Below are 8,691 nucleotides of genomic sequence, written 5' to 3' on the forward strand. Positions count from 1 at the left end.
GGAAAAACCAAATGATGTAATAATTTCTATCAGATCCTTTCTACTCCAGCCTTAAGTGAAGAACTATTTCTATAGAAAATTTTCTAGTTCAGAAATCCCAAAAACATGCAAAAATTTTAGAATTTAATAATTATTTTAATTGAGCATTAGGTATCTCACCCATTCCCATGTACTACATTACAGAAAAACAGATACAAGGATTAATTTGAACCATTTCCCACCCTTAAAAAGAGACAAATACATATATAGGTGCTATTGAACAAAAATATCATGTGACCTACAAGTGTAGCTTAAGAATTTCTATTAGTCACATTACAAAAAGTAAAAAAGAAACAGGTGAAATAAACTTTAATAATGTATTTTAGTTAAACTCCAAAATACTTTCATTTCATGAGGCCATCAATATAAAAATTATTAATATGTTATACTCATTTTTTTCTTTGAAATGCCATGTGTATTTTGCACTTATAACATTTCTCAATTCAGACTAGCTGCATCTCAAGTTCTTGATAGATGTGGGTAGTGACCACTGTCCTGACTAGCACAAATGATAATTCCAATACAGCTTTTGAGTTGAATAAGAGAGGAACATGGGTGATACAGAACTAAGAGGAGGTATCTCTAATGGAATCTGGGGTAATCAGGGTAGACCTCCTAAAGAGCTGGGAGCATGAGCAGGAATCATTCAAGCAAAGGAGGACTGGGAGAAAGGACTACTAGGCAGCACAGGGTAGGCTGTTGACAGGAACTAGAGATTAGTGGTATTCTACCATAAATATGGAAGCAAGAAGCAATGAGAAAAGAGGTGAGAGGACTAGACCAAGACCAAATCTGCCACTCGCTCCCTAGCCCAAGCCAGGGGAGGAGCATCCAAGACAACAGGAGGAGCTGTCCCTGGTTCTGACACCTAAGGCAGATTCATAGTATAATTCTTCCCTGATTCACAGTTCAGTTCCAGACAGACCTAACCCAGATCAAGTTGTTGTTGTTGTTTTTAACCTGCATTTTCTGTGATGTACATGGAGTCCAAAAACTCCTACATCTGTCCTGGAAGAACAGGAGGGCCTGGAAGCTTTGAGCAGGCTGCCCCTAAATGGGTTGGAGAATCTTAGCAACATTTAAGTCTAGGAATTAAAACTGTAGGATATTGACGTTTGGGGTCAGGTATAACCAGGAATCCTCCCTGAAATAGAGGTAGATATAGATCTACTATACCAAACAAGTTTCAAAGATGGTAATCATGGAGTAAATGTTGTGGTGCAGCCTGTGATGCCAGCATCCCATATTGGAGCACCAGTTGGAGTTGCAGCTGCTCCACTTCTCATCCAATTCCCTGCTAATGTGCCTGGGAAAGCAGCAGAATATGGCCCAAGTGGTTGGGCCCCTGCCATCAATGTTGGGATAGAGTTCCTTGCTCCTGGCTTCAGCCTGGCCCAGCCCTGGCCATTGTGGCCATTTGGGGAGTGAACTTGCAGATGGAGGATCTCTTTCTCTCTCTCTGTCATTCTGCGTTTCAAATAAGTAAAATAAATCTTTTTAAAAACAGGATGATATTCCGCCGGCGCCACGGCTCACTAGGCTAATCCTCCGCCTTGCGGCGCCGGCACACCGGGTTCTAGTCCCGGTTGGGGCGCCGGATTCTGTCCCGGTTGCCCCTCTTCCAGGCCAGCTCTCTGCTGTGGCCAGGGAGTGCAGTGGAGGATGGCCCAGGTGCTTGGGCCCTGCACCCCATGGGAGACCAGGAAAAGCACCTGGCTCCTGGCTCCTGCCATCGGATCAGCGTGGTGCTCCGGCCACAGCGCGCCGGCCGTGGTGGCCATTGGAGGGTGAACCAACGGCAAAGGAAGACCTTTCTCTCTGTCTGTCTCTCTCACTGTCCACTCTGCCTGTCAAAAAATTAAAACAAAACAAAACAAAACAGGATGATATTCAACAAGGGTGTCTCATTTTGATTTCTTAGAGAATATGAACTGATAACTCATCTATCCAGAATCTGCCTGGATAGATGTCACCAAAGTGCTGATCTGATCAGTGGACAGGATTGTCGCTCCCCCTCTTCGTGGAGGAACGACACAGGACCCTGCGCTGTTCTTTCGTCTGCTTGGCCCTCCCCGGGTTTGCTGCTGGTTTTTCCCGGGTTGGCTACTATCCCTTCCACCTCCGTGGAAGGGCAGTTCCCCCTGGCCACATTCCCCACTTCCGCAGGGGAGCGGCACACCGCCGGCCGGCTCTCTCGGGGGCTGCACGGGTTCCCTTAGATGTTCCCCATAGGTGTTCCTGGTGCATGCCGTCTCTCTCCTCCTTTATAGTCCTCCTCCGCCAATCCCAACTCGGCTGCCCACACGCCGAGTACGCTGCTCTCCAATCAGGAGCAAGTCCTACAGTTAATTGGTTGAACTGGAGGCAGCTGTGCGGAAGCTGTTTACTTCTCTCCCAGCGCCATATTGTGGGAGAGCAGATGCATAGAATAAGTCCTAATTCGAGTAACTTAGTCTAGTCCGGATTGCTCCCCACAGATCCCCCTTTCTTTTTATTTTTTAGCGTTGATACGCGCCTGTCTTCGGTGTCCCGCGGCACACACTCTGCTCTACTTGCTAGAGTTGCCACAGGCTCTTACAAGTCCTATCAGGCAAACCGAATCCGGGTCCTCTCTTCGCCATGTTGTGAGGAGGTTTTTAGGCGCTGATGCGTGCCTGTGTTCGGTGCCCTGCAGCGCATACTCTGCTCTGCTAGAACTGCCTGCAGGTGTTTACAAAACCTATCAGGCAAACCGAATCCAAGCCTTCTCATTGCCGTATTGTGGGGGAGACTTATTAGTGTTGGTTTGTGCCTATCTTCGGTGACCTGCAGCTCATACTCTGGTCGAGCTGCTTGCTGGCGCTTACCGCCTTAATTAGGCAGACCGAATCCAAGCCTCCTAATGGTTGTATTGTGGGGAAGCCTTACTGATGTTAATTCGTGCCTGTCTTCGGTGACCTGCGGCGCATAAGCTGCTAGCCGCCCAGGTGCTCATCGCCTCACTAATCGGGCAGACCGAATCCAAGCCTTCTAATTGCCATGTTGAGGGGAGGCCTTATTTTTCTCTATTTCTCTATCTCCGGGCATTCTTATTTCTCCCATTTTACTTCTATCTTCCAGCATTCCTATTTTTCTCATCTTACTTCTAAACTTCTGTTTCTCTTATCCCCGCAGCTTTCCGGCACCTCGCCCCGCCGGCGGGTTCCCGGCTCTGCGCCGCTTCAGCCCGCGCCTCTCTCATCTGCGCAGCTTCCCGGCTTTGCGCGGCTCGGCTTCGCGCGCTCCGCGGTCTCCACGCTTAACCCTTTCGCGTCTGAACCACGGCCTACGCCAGCCCCGTTCCCTATCTATTCACGCCCCGTGCTCTCTCTGCACGCGGCGGCTTCCGCGAGTAACACAGCATAGCTTACGTGTCCGCCACTAGCATTCAATCTAAGTTCCCCGGGCTAGCCTGGCGAATTCAACCCAGCGTACGTCTCCGCCCCACGGTTTGGCTTCCCGTCCTTTGCTCCCCGGGCTAATCAGACGGATCCCAACCAGGCTCACGTTTCAGCTTCTGGTTTCAACTTTTCGCCCCCTATTCCCGGGCTAACTTGAGAACCCCAAAGTGGCTTCCGTTTCCGCCTCGGCCTGCCCCCCGCGGCTTCAATTTCCCTAACATTTTTCTCTACCCGGTATGTTTCCCCAAGCTTTCCTCCAACGATATTCCTCCCTCATTTCTCCTGGCCTCTCCCCACAGTCCGCGTCCGAGTCTGTTTGTTCTAGCTTTCACTTTTGCTTTCGACCTTAGAGATTTCTCCCAGCTTCCCCCCGTAGTCCGTATCTGAGTCTATGCCTAGGCTTTCAATAGCTTCTTCCGGCACCCTTTTCGTCCGGCTTTTCCCTAGGCTGTTTGCTAGTCTCTTTCTCCGGTAATTTTCCACTTCTTCCCGTTTCTTCCCTCCTAAGTTTGCTATCCGTCCTAGGTTTCCTAACCGAGCTAGGTTTCCTATCCGTCCTAGGTTTTCTATCCGAGTCACAGCACCATTATGTCGCTCCCCCTCTTCGTGGAGGAACGACACTAAGCCCTGCCTAGGCTTCATATCCGAGTCACGGCACCATTATGTCGCTCCCCCTCTTCGTGGAGGAACGACACAGGACCCTGCGCTGTTCTTTCGTCTGCTCGGCCCTCCCCGGGTTTGCTGCTGGTTTTTCCCGGGTTGGCTACTATCCCTTCCACCTCCATGGAAGGGCAGTTCCCCCGGCCACATTCCCCACTTCCGCAGGGGAGCGGCACACCGCCGGCCGGCTCTCTCGGGGGCTGCACGGGTTCCCTTAGATGTTCCCCATAGGTGTTCCTGGTGCATGCCGTCTCTCTCCTCCTTTATAGTCCTCCTCCGCCAATCCCAACTCGGCTGCCCACACGCCGAGTACGCTGCTCTCCAATCAGGAGCAAGTCCTACAGTTAATTGGTTGAACTGGAGGCAGCTGTGCGGAAGCTGTTTACTTCTCTCCCAGCGCCATATTGTGGGAGAGCAGATGCATAGAATAAGTCCTAATTCGAGTAACTTAGTCTAGTCCGGATTGCTCCCCACACAGGATAAGTGCCAAATTAACTGCAATTATCTTTTTTCACCTCCATTAATCCATGATGGGGCTCAGTGAAAGAATATTTACAATAAATATGGCCTCAAGAGGAAGCACCTGGCTCCTGGCTTTGGATCGGTGCAGCACACCGGCCATAGCAGCCATTTGGGGGGTGAACCAATGGAAGAAAGACCTTTCTTTCTGTCTCTCTCTCACTGTCTAACTCTGCCTGTCAAAAAAAAAAATATGGCCTCAGCATATCAATGGGTCAAAGAAAAGGACAATCTGCAAAAGTAAGACTATAATTTTCATTCACTGCTAAAGTCAATATAGAATAATAATTATATACACATTAATTTAAAATTTTTTATTATGTACTCAAGGACCAAGATATAATGGTGGAGCAACAGGTTTGCATTACAGTGGGATAAGCTGCCTCTGCCAGTTCAAGTCCCAGCTTTTCTGCTTCTGATCCAGCTTCCTGCTAATGTGCTTGAGAAAGCAATAATGGTGGTCCAAGTACTTGGGCCCCTGCTACCCATACAGGAGACCCAGATGGAATTCCTGGCTCCTGGTTTCAGGCTGACCAAGCCCCGGGTGTTGTGTCCATTTGGACAGTAAACCAGCAGAAATGAAATATCTCTCTCTCTTCCTTTCAAATAAATAAATAATTTTAAAAAATGCTTCAGGAGCCGGCGCTGTGGCTCACTTGGTTAATCCACCGCCTGCAGCACCGGCATCCCATATGGGGGCCGGGTTCTAGTCCCAGTTGCTCTTCTTCCAGTCCAGCTCTCTGCTGTGGCCCAGGAAAGTGGTGGAGAATGGCCCAAGTGCTTGGGCCCCTGCACCCGTATGGGAGAACAGGAAGAAGCACCTGGCTCCTGGCTTCGGATCAGCACAGTGCTGGCCGTAGAGGCCATTTAGGGGCTGAACCAACAGAAGGAAGACCTTTCTCTCTATCTCTCTCTCTCACTGTCTTAACTCTGTCACATAAAAAAAATGCTTCAAGAGATACTGTTATGGAACTGGTACAGGGGCATTTTACACCAATATGATCCTGTAGAAACAAAGTTGGCAATATTTATCAACAACAATAACAATGTTTCTGTTCTTTGTCTTTTTCTTCTACCCTGTTACATATTGAAACAGTTGGAATCAGACAAACATGGGTGAAATCCCAGCTCCACTACCTGCAGACATGTGTGACCTTGAGCAAGCCCAGGTCCTGCCACAGACTGCAGTTTCCTCATCTGTGAAAATCTCAGAACTGTGGAAAGATTAAATTGATAAATGAATAGTGGCAAACCAAGCACAGAGCTTGGCACCTATAGGTGCTGAATACATGACAATTCCCATGGTTCTCTGCTCTGCTCATAAGACAGCTTTTCTTTTCTTTCCACAAAGGTACTTCAAACAGTTCATGAAAAATGGAATGAAAAGTAGGAGAATTTCTTACTGTAACACTTTTTTTTTTTTTTTTTTTTTTTTTTTTTTTTTGGACAGGCAGAGTTAGACAGTGAGAGAGGGAGAGAGAGACAGAGAGAAAGGTCTTCCTTTTTTGAAGAGCCTGCATTCCAGTTCTGGATCCATTTTTTAAAATTATTTATTTATTTGAAAGAGTTACTATAGAGAGAGAGGGAGTGATAGAGAGTTTCCGTCCACTAGTTCACTCCCCAAGTAGCCACAACGGCCAGAGCTGAGCCAGGCAGGAGCCAGGAGCCAAGAGCTTCATCTGGGTCTCCCATGTGTGTGGCAGGGACCCAAGCACTTGGGCCATCTTCTGCTGTTCTTTCCCAGCGGGAAAGTAGATTGGAAGTGGAGCAATTGAAACTAGAATTAGTGCCCATATGGGACGTCTGCTATGCCACAACACTGGCTCCCTGGCTCCACTTCCGATTCTACTTCCTGAAATGTATCCGGGAAGCAGCAAATAATGGCTTAAATACTTGAGTCCCTACCACCCATGTGGGAGATCTGGATGGAGTTCCTGGCTTCTGGCTTCAACTTGTCTCAGCCCTGTCTACTGGGGTCATTTGGAGAGTGAACTAGCAGTTGGAAGGTCTCTCTCTCTCTCTCTCTCTCTCTCTCTCTCCCTGTCATTCAAATAAATAAATTAATCTTTAAAAAAATTAGAGATGGTGACTACTTCACGTATATGGTCAAGAAGGGTAGAGGTTATTTTTTTAACAGGGTAGAATTAAAAAGCCATTCAACAGTAGGTTAAGTAGGCAGGTGGATGATCAAAGTTATTGTTCTTTTTTTTTAATATTTTATTTTTTTTGACAGGCAGAGTGGACAGTGAGAGAGAGAGACAGAGAGAAAGGTCTTCCTTTCTGCCATTGGTTCACCCTCCAGTGGCCGCCACGGCCGGCGCACTGTGGCCGGAGCACCACGCTGATCCGATGGCAGGAGCCAGGAGCCAGGTGCTTTTCCTGGTCTCCCATGGGGTGCAGGGCCCAAGTACTTGGGCCATCCTCCACTGCACTCCCTGGCCACAGCAGAGAGCTGGCCTGGAAGAGGGGCAACCGGGACAGAATCCGGCGCCCCAACCGGGACTAGAACCCGGTGTGCGGGCGCTGCAAGGCGGAGGATTAGCCTAGTGAGCCGCAGCGCCAGCCTAAAGTTAGTGTTCTAAGGGCCTGTGTACTATTTAAGACAAGGATAAAGGACATGGTAAGTATATATCACAAATGTTCAATAAAAAAAAAACTAAAACAACAGAAATAGAACTTTCAATCCATTAGCTAAAACACTTTATAATTATTAAAGTAATATAGTCCACAATTAATAATCACATACACACAAATCAAATGTTACAGGTACAGCTCTACTAAATGTTCAAAAATAACAGCTTATTTCAATCTTATACACATTTTCCGAAGAATAGAATTTGGAATTCATCTCATATCAGTATAATATTTATCTCAAATCAACAAGGACTATACAAAAACAGACATTACAGGCCAGACTCAGAATGAATAAGGGTATAAAAGACTGGGGCTGGCACAACAAGTTAAAGCCCTGGCTTGAAGTGCCAGCATCCCATATGGGCACCGGTTCTAGTCCTGGCTACTCCTCTTCCAATCCAGCTCTCTGCTGTGGCCTGGGATAGCAGTAGAAGATGGCCCAAGTCCTTGGGCCCCTGCACCCGCATGGGAGACCAGGAAGAAGCTCCTGGCTCCTGGCTTCGGATCAGCGCAGTTCTGGCTGTTGCGGCTAATTGGGGAGTGAACCATCAGATGGAAGACCTCTCTCTCTCTCTCTCTCTCTGCCTCTCCTCTCTCTGTGTAACTTTGACTTTCAAATAAATAAAAAAATCTTTAAATACACACACACACACACACACACACAAAAGAAAAAAGAAAAACAAGGAGTGGACTTTTGGGGAGTGGAGTCAATCAGCTGATGAAAGCATTCATTCTCTCTCTCTCTCTCTCTCTCTCTCTCTCTCTCTCTCTAATAAGTAAAGTTTAAGAAAGAAAAAAATAAACTTCTTAGGGCCAGTGTTGTGGTGCAGCAGGTTAAACTGCTGTCTGCAATGCTGGCATCCCATGTGGGCACCAGTTCCAGTTCCAACTGTTACACTTTTGATCCAACTCCCTGTTAATGCACCTGGGAAAGCAGTGGAAGATGGCCCAAGTCCTTGGGCCCCTATACCCAAGTGGGAGAACCGGAAGAAGCTCCTGGCTCTTGGCTTTGGATCAGTTCAGCTCTTTTCTTTGTGGCCATTTGGGGAGTGAACCAGCTGATGAAAGACCAATCTCTCAGCGGAGTGGGTTAAACGCCCGGGTGCAGTGCCAGCATTCCATATGGGTGCAGGTTTGAGTCCCGGCTGCTCCACTTATGATCCAGCACTGGGAAAAGCAAAAGAGGGCTCAAGTGTTTGGGCCCCTGCATCTGTGTGGGAGACCCGGAAGAGGTTCCTGGCTCCTGACTTCAGATCAGCTCAGCTCTGGCCATTGAGGTCATTTGGGGAGTGAACCAGCAGTTGGAAGACCTCTCTCTCTGGCTCTGCCTCTCTCTGTAACTCTGTCTTTCAAATAAATAAAATAAAATAAATCTTTAAAAAAAGACCAATCAGCCGGCACTGTGGCTCAATAGGCTAAT

The sequence above is a fragment of the Oryctolagus cuniculus genome, chromosome 7 (assembly GCF_964237555.1).
Source record: "Oryctolagus cuniculus chromosome 7, mOryCun1.1, whole genome shotgun sequence".
NCBI lineage: Eukaryota > Metazoa > Chordata > Mammalia > Lagomorpha > Leporidae > Oryctolagus > Oryctolagus cuniculus.